Source organism: Trachemys scripta, chromosome 3 (assembly GCF_013100865.1).
Source record: "Trachemys scripta elegans isolate TJP31775 chromosome 3, CAS_Tse_1.0, whole genome shotgun sequence".
In the NCBI taxonomy this organism is placed as follows: Eukaryota; Metazoa; Chordata; order Testudines; family Emydidae; genus Trachemys; species Trachemys scripta.
Genome location: NC_048300.1, coordinates 15,302,827 through 15,314,598, shown reverse-complemented (window position 1 = coordinate 15,314,598; position 11,772 = coordinate 15,302,827). Strand labels below are relative to the sequence as shown.

The following is an 11,772-nucleotide window of genomic DNA, read 5'->3' as shown; positions in this document are numbered from 1 at the left end:
TTAAGAATTTACAATCTAAAATAGACGAGACAGTGTGTGTTAAACAGAAGTATGGAGGGGTGACGTGACTTGCGCACAGTCACACAGCACATCAGTGGCAGAACCAGCAATAGAATACAGGTCTCCTGACTCTTGGGCCAGTGTATACATTTTGTGTGGGGTCTACAACACTGTTACCACTCTATTCATTTCCATAGTTACCATGTTAAAGTGGGTAAATTGAGAAGATATCAACATATTAGTAATCTGAGGTGTCATGTTCAATGAAAGACCAACTATTTACTACAGCACTTTAGGACATGAACCGAAAAACCCTTAAGGGACCCTACCCCAGTTGAGAACTGCTTAAGGGAGCACTGGGCTGTGTTCTGTTCATGGCGTACACACAGAGAGTCAGAACAAATACTCTTCCTGAAAGGCTGCCGTATAACATTATTTTATTTCACAGAATCCAGAAATCTAACACACAACATCCAAATAGAGAGAGGGAGATCTGCTACCGAAGGCAGAGAGGTCCAACTCAACTTACCTTGTTCCAGACAACTCTTTTGTGGACTGAAATATGAGCACCCAGATCACAGGCTTCCTTCAGTGTCCCTTAGCCTGCAAGCAGGACCAGGAAACCCCTGAGAATTTAAAGTGATAGCTTGTAATTGTAACAGTTTTCAATACACTACAGTGGCCCCTTCCCTACTCCTGCTATGCTTCCTTCTGCTAGGAGAATTCTCAACTAGCCAGCTGTGCACATTCATACCACTCAGGCAATGCAAAGGGGACTGAATTGGGGTTGAAAATTTGGCCCAAAGAACCTATTTTGCCATAAAATAGTAATGAAGAATCAGTTTCAAAAAGTTAGTGTAAGGGAAGCTTGGAAAAAGGTTTAAGAACATTTTTAGATTAATGTAAAGTTCCAAACCAATTCAAATTTCCCCAAAACTCTTCCTCCCCAAAAGGCTGCATTGCAGAATTTTCCTTGCACAGCTATGTAACTGATTTTTCCATTCTTCTGATGGCGAGGCATTTTCTTTCACTCTTACTATATCAACATCTAACCAGGGCTCTACTGGAAAGAGTAACTAAACTGGGAGCACCTGCATAGGAAAAACAGCCTCATTCACTAAATCCTGTAAAGTGGCCTTTTATGAGGTTACTAATAAAAGTTAAGCATTCACTTTTTCTACTTAATGCTTGTCTAATGAAAGACCACATTCCTGTCAGTCTTAAGTTGTACTCTTAAGAATCTTTGGGGGCTGATCTACTGCGGCACCTGGGGCAATGTGCCAAAAAAATAGAATAAAGTCATAGTAAAATACATGTACCTTCATGCCCATTCTGCATGCCAGCGGCAGCTCTGAATTAAACGGAATAGCTCTTTCAGACGAAAGATCCCCATGGGGCCATTTTGCATAGCAGAAGGCCTTTTTTTGACAAGCCAGGGAAGAACACTGAATGATACAAACTCTTCAGTAATATGGAATGTTGTCAACTCTCCAATTTTAGTGCAAATATTGTGATATTTGGTGCTTTTCTTAAAGCCCAAGCTTCTGGATTCATGTCATTCTGAGAATCTCATTTTTCATTAAAAAAAAAAAAAAAAAAGTTTCTAGCCCTCATGGTTGAGGACAAAAGCTTGAAAATCAAACCACGTGCCCTGAAGTCTCAAAAACTGGAAGGCAAATAAAAAGCACTCCATTTTTAATTTTTTGTAAGTCATGATTTTTATGCCAATCATGATTTTTGAATGTTTGGGGCTGGCAGTGCTGAATAAAGACAAATTAGAATTCTCCACCTACAGTGTTAACCTAGAGCTGCCATTGGTTTAATATTTCTTTTCATAAAACAGGGGTTTTCAGTCTAGTGTCTTGGTCCTAAATAATGCCTATGAGAACTTTCACGATTTCACACTGCCCTCTCTGTGCACCAAAACTTCAAATTTGTGTTTTGCTTACTTCTTATGAAAGTCAGCCTGATTTCCAGAAATTGCTAAACCATTCCTTACACCTTAAGTTATTCTTGAAGTGATATTTTATGTTAATTTCAATGTAATTGATTTTCCTTGAGAGCACATTAGATTGTGCCAAAACTAGGTAGATTTATTAAAAATTCTATGGGGAGGATGCCCTCTTACAAAGAGATTTATTCTCTTCTAAGCAGTTCGGTCAATAACTTATTGGATGATCAGAAGTTATCACCCAGGCCACCTGGCAACTATCAGAAGAAGCCTTGTGTAAATCCCAAGGCTGCTCCTTCACATCAGCACCAGGAAGGCTGAAGGGAAAGTGTAACATTTTGGCAAAGTCATCTATGTCCATATCTTTTTTTAAAAAAATGAATCATCTTTATCCCATCATATTGTGCACTAGTCTTTAATGAAGAGCCACAATCTTATTGATGTTGACTATGTCATTTCTTCCGCCTGTCTTGTTACCTCCCCGTCCTGTTGCCTCATGCATGAAATTGCCTTGTAAGCTCCTTCAGGAAACGAACATGTCTTCTCATCCGTACTGTGAGGCACCTAGCACACTTGAGTGTTGTAAAATAATAAATACTAATAATTACCCAGTGTTTGCAAGGAGTCATGAATTTTGTAAAAGAAAAAGAAAAAGATAAGGAGTCTCTGAGCTCAAGAAATTTGTTTACTCTTCACTTCTGAACTATGCAATTTTATATGTACAATAGTTTAAATATCAATAAAATGTTAGTTTAAAATGCTGGACAGTTTCCTCATTCTTGTCTCTGCTTGCAAGGTGAACTTTTAGTAAACACTGCTGCAAGCTGGTCTTCACCTCCATGCCTACTTTAATGGAATTATGAATCACATGTCCTCTCAAACATGATCACAACAATGGATAACAGAACGTTAATGTGTACTGGAAAAAGACTAACTAAAAACTGTTAAGAAAAGGAACAATCTAATAGAAATACAGGAAAGAAGCGAAGTCAAGTGTGTTTGCTGAAGAATTAAATTGTGTGCAAAGCTAATAAAACTCTAACTCAAACTAACTGTTCAAGTCAAAATCTTGTTCTCTTAAAATGAAGTCACAGGTTTTACAGCTACTAAACTTCCATGCACTCTGGCTGGCCTCACAGCATAACGGATCATATGTGCTTTCCCCACAAAAGACAGAATGTTCTGATCTGAATGATTGGCTCCTTTAGAACAGGAGGAGGAGTGGTGGTGGTGGTGGCAGAAAAGGGAAATGCAGCATTTCTTCAACACAAGGGGAAACATTTAAATGAATTCAACATGCACAATCCCCTGCACAGCATTAACATTCCAAAATAGGAAAGTAGACAAAACTTGGCAGAGACATGCATATGATAAATAAATAAATAATCTAATTCCAACAAATGTTGCATAGGTAAGTTTCTTTAACATGTAGCTCTCAGCTACAGAAGCCCGGCAGTTTCTATAGGTGTTACAATCCTGACAGACCACAGCTTTAAATAACTCCTGGCTCCAAATTTCCCAACAGAAGTATTGTTTGTAGGAAACACATGACAATAATAGCTTTAGCTAATGACAGTAAATTCAGAATAAGGCTCAAGACTTCATTTGTGTCTCACCAGTTTTGCACCAGTGTAACTTCACTGACTTAAATGGAGTTACCTTTGATTTAGACCAATGTAAGATGAGAATTGGGAACTGTTTTTTGTTATACAATGTGTTGATTTTTTTCAAGCTAAACTTCTAGTATCAGAAATATAACGTTTGTCTAAAATCATTACCTTACTCATAACCTGGGGCATGTTACTGAAAACATGGAAGGTTTCATGACTCTAGGTTGCTTAAAACGGTCCTCATTCTGCCTAAACTTGATTAGGATCTGTTCTACCTATAAAATCCCATTCACTTGAATGCTTGTACAGGTGTCTATAAAAAGGTGGTAGAGAAGAAGACAGTTTGGCAAACTGGAGTCTGATTCTGACTCAGCCCCTTAGTCTGGAAGTTTTCCTTGCAATAGGTGAGTGGGTCACAGTAGTCAAGGAAGGTAGAGAAGGTCAATGACTGTTACAATAGAGAAGAGGGGAGAGAGGGCAGGAGTAGGGGACTTAGAGCAAATCTATACTACGGATGAGTAGTATAGATGTTGACAGATTAGAATTTATGAAGCGCTGGATAACGGGCCAAGGAAGAGAGGGCGAGTGAACAATGCTAAAAGAGACACAGTGGTAGTCAGATAGGGAATTCAGCAATGGAAAGTGAGCGGGAGAGCTGATCCAGGGTCGCAAGGTAAGCTAAGAGAGGAAGTGAAGGAGAAAGGAGGCTAGTGAGTCAGGTAGGAACTTTATCTGTACAAAGTTCTAAATTATACAGTTTCATTCTTTTGTAAGGCCCTAATCTCACAGAAAATCTTCATTTTTGCTCCCTTGGACAGTCTGTGTATATCAGCAGGAATCTATTATGTGAAAGGATCAGGGCACAAACAAAAAGTGTCCTCATTCTTATTTGTAGGACAGTGATTCTGAAGCCTATTGCATATACAGGTCTATAAAAGACACTGAAGCATACAACATTTAAGTTTTTTTGTTTTCCTCTGTGATTGGATGATTTGTGTGTTTTTCAACATGGTCAGTGACATGTCAACAAACTTAAGACTGGAGGTGTGCAACACCTCCCAAGGCCCCACTATAGCAACGCCTCTGGCTCTGAAACCGAAGTTTGGCACTAAGATTGCTCTCTCAACTTGAATAGAGAATTTTAGGCATGAAACCTCTGCATTTTGGAAACATATTTGCCTCAGAGAACTTTGGGACTCCATGATTCTCTGAAAAAAGAGGCAACAGTGTGTCCAAAGCTGCCAAATGCCTCAATACCACAGGGTACCCAGAATTATATATAACGGTTTGGAGTCTAAAGTCCCTGAGTATGACTACAGCTCAAGCACGCTACCTATAGCTACCCTAATGAGTGTGGGAACAGGGGAAATGAAGCCCTATTCATGTGGAGAAGACCAAGGGCTTCAAATTTTGTTAGGAGGTGATTTCTTGGTGAAAAATCACTTATTTTTTTTATTCAGAGCCACAGTGGAGACTTCTAGTAAAGGAAATTTTGGGAGAACCAAAGATGTTGCTGAGATGATCAGGAGACTACAATATGTGGGGAGTTCCTTTGTAGCTTAGTCACAGGAATTGATCACTGGGGATATGTTGGTCACAAAAAATGCTTCCTCAGTAGTCTAAAAGGTATAGAACAGTAGAATTGTGCGTTTCTTCCAGACCCACATAAAGGTTCACAGTAGGCCTGTCAAGCATTAAAACAATTAATAGTGATTAATCGCGCAATTTAAAAAAATTAATCACGATTAATCACACTGTTAATAATAGAAAACCATTTATTTAAATATTTTGGATGTTTTCTACATTTTCAAATATTTTGATTTCAATTACAACACAGAATACAAAGTGTACAGTGCTCACTTTATATTTATTTTTATTACAAATATTTGCATTGTAAAAACAAAATAAATAATATTTTTCAATTCACCTAATACCAGTGCAATCTCTATCATGAAAGTTGAATTTACCAATGTAGAATTATGTACAAAAAATAACTGCATTCAGAAATAAAACAATGTAAAACTTTAGAGCCTAGGAAGTCCCCTCAGTCCTACTTCTTGTACAGCCAATTGCTCAAACAAGTTTGTTTACATTTGCAGGAGATAACGCTGCCCACTTCTTGTTTACAATGTCATCTGAAAGTGAGAACGGGGGCATCACAAGATATTTACGTGCCAGATAAAGATTCATCTGTCCCTTCATGCTTCAACCATCATTCCAGAGGACATGCTTCCATGCTGATGACGGGTTCTGCTAGATAATGATCCAAAGTAGTGCAGACAGACGCATGTTCGTTTTCATCATCTGAGTCAGATGCCACCAGCAGAGGGTTGATTTTCCTTTTTGGTAGTTCAGATTTTGTAGTTTCCGCATCACAGTGTTGTACTTTTAAGACTTCTAAAAGAATGCTCCATACTTTGTCCCTCATATTTTGGAAGGCACTTCAGATTCTTAAACTTTGGGTCGAGTGCTGTAGCTATTTTTAGAAATTTCACATTGGTACCTTCTTTGCATTTTGTCAAATCTGCAGTGAAAGTGTTCTTAAAATGCAACAGGGGGTCCTGTGGCACCTTAGAGACTAACAGAAGTATTGGGAGCATAAGCTTTCGTGGGTAAGAACCTCACTTCTTCAGATGCAAGTAATGGAAATCTCTAGAGGAGGTTGATAGATTTCCATTCCATACGGCTAAATGCAGTGCCTTGCATGGTGTCAAGTATCAGAGGGGTAGCCGTGTTAGTCTGAATCTGTATAAAGCAACAGAGGGTCCTGTGGCACCTTAGAGACTAACAGAAGTATTGGGAGCATAAGCTTTCGTGGGTAAGAACCTCACTTCTTCAGATGCAAGACTCACTTCTTGCATCTGAAGAAGTGAGGTTCTTACCCACGAAAGCTTATGCTCCCAATACTTCTGTTAGTCTCTAAGGTGCCACAGGACCCCCTGTTGATTTATACAGATTCAGACTAACACGGCTACCCCTCTGATACTTGTTCTTAAAATGAACAACATGTGCTGAGTCATCATCTGAGACTGCTATAACATGAAATATATGGCAGAATGCGGATAAAACAACAGGAAACATGCAGTTCTCCCCCAAGGAGTTCTGTCATAAATTTAATAAATGCATTAGTTTTTGAACGAGCGAAGTCAACATGGAAGCATGTCCTCTGGAATGGTGGCCAAAGCACGAAGAGGCATATAAATGTTTAGCATATCTGTCATGTAAATACCTTGCAATGCCAGCTACAAAAGTGGCATGTGAATGCCTGTTGTCACTTTCAGGTGACATTGTAAATAAGAAGCTGACAGCATTCTCTCCTATAAATGCAAACAAACTTGTTTCTCTTAGTGATTGGCTGAACAAGGATTAGGACTGAGTGGACATGTAGGCTCTAAAGTTTAACAGTGTTTTGTTTTTTAATGCAGTTATGTAACAAAAAAATCTACGTTTATATGTTGCACTTTCACGATAAAGGGTTTATACTACAGTATTTATATGAGGTGAATTGAAAAATACTATTTCTTTTATCATTTTTACAGTGCAAATATTTGTAATAAAAATAATATAAAGTGAGCACTACATTTTGTATTGTGTTATAATTGAATTAAATATATTTGAAAATGTAGAAAAATATCCAAACATATTTAATACATCTCAATTGGTATTCCACTGTTTTACAGTGCAATTAAAACTGCGATTAATTGCAACTAATTTTTGTAATCATGATTAACTTTTTTGAGTTAATCGCGTGAGTTAACAGCGATTAATCAACAGCCCTAGTTCATAGACTCCAAAATGGGAATTGCTGAAATAGGTATCTTTTGAGAAAAAAGTTTATGGCCGGATTCTTGTCTTGCGCCAGTATAAATGATTATACAAGGTGCAAAGAGTGCAAAGAGAGGAAAAACTCTGCCAAATCAGAATGGACGAGAAGTTTGGCATAGGAAGTGCACTGTCATCCTGCTCGACTTTAGCTTGAATTCATTAGAAATAGGGTTCAACACTTGTTTAGACATGTCTTAGCCAAGGCAAATATACTATAAAAGTGTAATTAGTTTTCAGCAATGAAATCACACAGAGATTAACCAAAAGGATTTAGACAGACTTGCCAAATGTCACATATCTCACGTGACACTTACAAATCTCCCTTTGATGTCAAGCTGCATAGCAGCTGTAATATCATGCACAGCTGCAGGAGAGCAAGACAACAAAGGAAACACTGCTAGCCCCTTTGGGTTGTTAGGAGTAAGAGTAGCAGCTTCTCCCCCCATGCTGCTCACACACTGTGTCCCTACTTCCTTCCCTCCTAAAAGGGAGCAGTAGTTTGAGAGTCTTCTTCTCACAGCCTCGGCCTTGCTAACCATGACTGAGCCTCCAGAATCTCCAACTGCAAGTCAACTTCTGTCAGAAGCTCCACCACTATGCTGCCTGTTCCCTAATCCTCATCTTGCGCCAGCTGCTACTTGGGGGGTCTGCCTCTCATGGCTCCAACCCTCAGGATGCTACAGACACAGCAGAAGGAAACTTACATCACCCAGAGGAGGAAAAGGGGGACTGTGCAGATGCAGAGAACATAAGTGCTCATGTTAAAATCCTCATGATAAAAGGAACCCCTGCCCATCAGTCAACGTCTGTACAAACAAGTTGTTTTCCCTCCCCTTACCTGACCTTGCTTGTAGGCATGATGCATCTCCTGATGATGGAGCTGACTTGCAAATTCTACAATTCTGATGTGGGTCCCCGAGATGGCTGCCGGAAAAATTGAGATCTTGCTCATATTGGAGGCATGATCATCCTGAAGGTGAGGGCGGCTAGAGTTCAGATCCTTTCTGAAAATCCAATATGCTGTGCAGCAAAACAGAAAGCAGCATCTGACTACATATTTATCTACATCTTTTGGTGCCTAAATAACTTCGCAATATGGCCCTCCATGTATCCAGCAACAAACTGACGACTACGGGGAACCTTTGGTGTTACGGAAATTCCCATCCCACCAATCCATTAAGCGTGAAGGGAAACTTTTCACCAGGGGAAAAAACCCAAGTAAATAAGTAGCCCCTAAAAGCTAAGTCTGGCATAGACGGATACATCTACCAGGGAAATAATGCTAATGCCTCCTCCTCTCTCCCTTCTCTCTTCTATTCACTAAGCTGCAGCCAATGCTACCTTCCTTGCCTGTCATGCTGAATGTATCACACTTGTTCCAGATCTGAGCTCCCATCATTTATTTCCTTCTGAATCCTCAACAAGGTTAAACTTCCTCACACTCTACATGGTGCCATCTGTGCTTTCATCTTGGCTCGCTCCACGCACACTCTAGTTAGTTTACTTATTTTAATGAAAATGCACCTTTAATGTTTGCATTTCTCATGCAGCTCTCTATAGCTGCAATAGCCTCCCTCCTCTATTACACCAAATAATCTCACTCCTCTCCTTCAAATCCCCACTACGGAGTTTTTGTTATATCATTCCACCAGTAACAACTCACCCTTGTTCTTGCTTCAGCTCATGTCCCTTTAATTTAGCCTTCCAACACACTGCATACCAACTCAACTGCATCACCCTTCACTTTGATACTAGACTGCATGCTTTCTTACGTTTTTGAAGTACCCAGCACACCAGTGCTGCTATTATGATTAAACAAAATAAGGAGCCTGAACAATTTAAATTCGCTAACCTTAAAAGTTCTTTTGTTTTATCATCTCCTCTGTCTCTGATCTTTTGTTGTCAGTTCCATGTTGCCTCTGGCCCCATGTCCAAGGTACACCCCTCTCCCCCAATATACCATTCTTCTGTTCCACTTAATTTGCATTGTTTCCCCCTCGATCCCTGTTCTATTCCATTCTGTTCTGGCTTCTAATACATCTTTTTCCTATTCTTCCCTACCACCAAGTGCCCAGTCTCTTCCTTTCTCCCTCCCTCCCTAATCACTTTGGGTCTTCCAAATTCCTTCCATACCTCCCTCTTTCCACAAGGTCCCCAATCTTTTCACCGCTATTCCTGAGGTCCCAAGCTGTTCTCTCTGTAAGTTCCTATAATTCTTCCCTTCCCACCACCCTGAGGCTGAAATTGGGTGATAACTTAAATCCATTAAGTGCTGTACTCCATTCCAGAAAGCAAAATTCCTAGAAACATGAAGGGAAACTTTTCACAGGGGGAAAAAAAACCTTAGTATGGGACATTCTCTCAGAACAGAAGAGGAAGCATGCAATCTCCTTAATGGGGATAGGCAACCTTCCCCATTTTCTCTCTAGGTGCTGGCCCTTCCACTAGCTACCACCATATACATAGGCACACCCCCATCCTCACCTACAAACATGCTCCATTCTCTACACACACACACCACCCTCTGGGTACATTTACACTGCAACGAAAGACCTGTGCAGCTGGCCCTCTTCAGCTGACTAAAGCTCATGTGCCTTAGGCTGCAGGGGTATAAAACTGCTGTGTAGACAGTCGTGCGCAGGCTGGAGCCCAGGCACTGAGACCATGCGAGGCGGTGAGTCGCAGAGCCCAGGCTCCAAATGTCTACACTTCAATTTTATAACCCCGTAGCCTGAGCCGGAGTTAGCTGACCCAGGCCAGCCAAGGTTCTTTTATCGCAGGGCAAATGTACCCTATGACTCACCTGCATTTCTGTCCCTCCCCAAGACTCCCATTCTTCAATTTCTGCCCCCAGTACTCAAGGTTTCCTTAACTGTCTGCCCTCCTTCTGCTCAGTTCTCTCCCTCATCTATATTTCCCCAGATCTCTGCCAGTCTCTCCAGTTCTCTCCTCCCCTGTCCTACACTAGTTCTCTGCTCTCCTCCCATTTTGTAGCCACCAGTTTTGTCAACCCCTGCCTTGTCCAATTTGATATTAACCTCCCCCAGGCCTCTGCCCAACCTCAGTTTTCTTTCAGTTCCTTACAGGGATGCCACAAAATCCCTGAGGGCTAGTAGGGCACATGTGTGCTACTAGCTTGTCCAGAACAGGAAGAAGAAATGGGGATCCCTGGGAACTCTTTTGGAAGGGAGGCAGGATTTGCAACAGGCAGAGGCAACGCAGCTCTAGCCATACTTTAAGGCAGTGGTTCTCAAACTTTAACAACCTGGGAACCCCTTTCACTAAAATGTCAAGTCTCACAAACCCCCTAAAAATGAATATTTCCAGGGATTTTCTCCTCTACCTGCACATAAATTATAAAAGCAGTGATCTTGGAAATATAAATTTTGTTTTTATGACATGCTTATTACACACTATTTATTATTATTTATAATTACAGTATTTTTATTACAGTATGAAAATGGCAACACTCTTACAAGCTATAAAAGTGAGATCTTGGATCACTTTGAATAAGCTTGTTATAAGACAAGGCTCTTATGTTTCATCAAGGAGTATCAGATGTGAAACAGCATGAAGGTATCTAAGAAGCCAACTCAAAGAGTTCCTCCTAAACAAGCATTCAGGTCTTGAGCAGTCCAGGAAAACAAAGCTTAAACTTGTTCTTCATAATGATTTAAAAAACAATACTAGCTGTCTATTTAATTTTAAGAACAGCAAAAAATATCCGCTTCCCTTTCCATTTCTTATAAGGAGTCTTGAAGTTTAAATCTCCTCAGTGTGATAGATATGCTTGCTTTGATCTGCTTAGCTCTTGGAAGTCCAGGGGCTCCAGGCTCCTGGCCTCACGCTGCCCGGAGTCCCTAGGGACAACTCTGTCCGCCATTAGGGAATTTTTTCCCCCAAGAACCCCCTGTAACATTTTGAGAACCCCTTTGGGAACCACTGCTTTAAGGCATGCTAAGACCCTTGGCCCAGCCCCAGAGTTCTACCGATTGACTGCCACGCTTTAAATTCATCTCAAGCTTCTTTTCAATATCCCCTTTCCATTCTGCTCAAAAGCATGGAGGTTAGTATGAACGGGTCTGATTTCCAAACCCCATGATATTTTTCCAAAGGACATTAAAAAAAGTCATTAAAAATTATTCCTGCTCTTTACTATTTAGTGTTATCTTAACTTACCTGTATTACAATGCCTAGGAAGTTAATACATAATTACCATTCAACATCTGTCTTTCTTCAGTCTCTGTTGCATTCTAGGATTAAAACAGGAATATGCTGAATAATAAACTAATAACTGATCATAGTCTTAAAAAATTGTTTAATATAGCTTGTTACTGAATATGCAGTGAAGTGTTTGATAGTTTTACAGCTCTGTATTAAATACGG

At 40.2% G+C, this 11,772-nt stretch overlaps 1 long non-coding RNA gene across 1 annotated transcript; it reads right to left on the bottom strand.

Annotated features, from left to right (window-relative positions):
- Window positions 1–440: 440 nt before the first annotated feature.
- On the bottom strand, window positions 441–11,638 carry LOC117874253. Its single transcript, XR_004644928.1, has 3 exons — window positions 11,566–11,638; window positions 8,230–8,406; window positions 441–626 (listed from the first exon to the last, which is right to left on the bottom strand). It is a non-coding gene; the product is annotated as an uncharacterized LOC117874253 (long non-coding RNA).
- Between the last annotated feature and the right edge of the window lie 134 nt (window positions 11,639–11,772).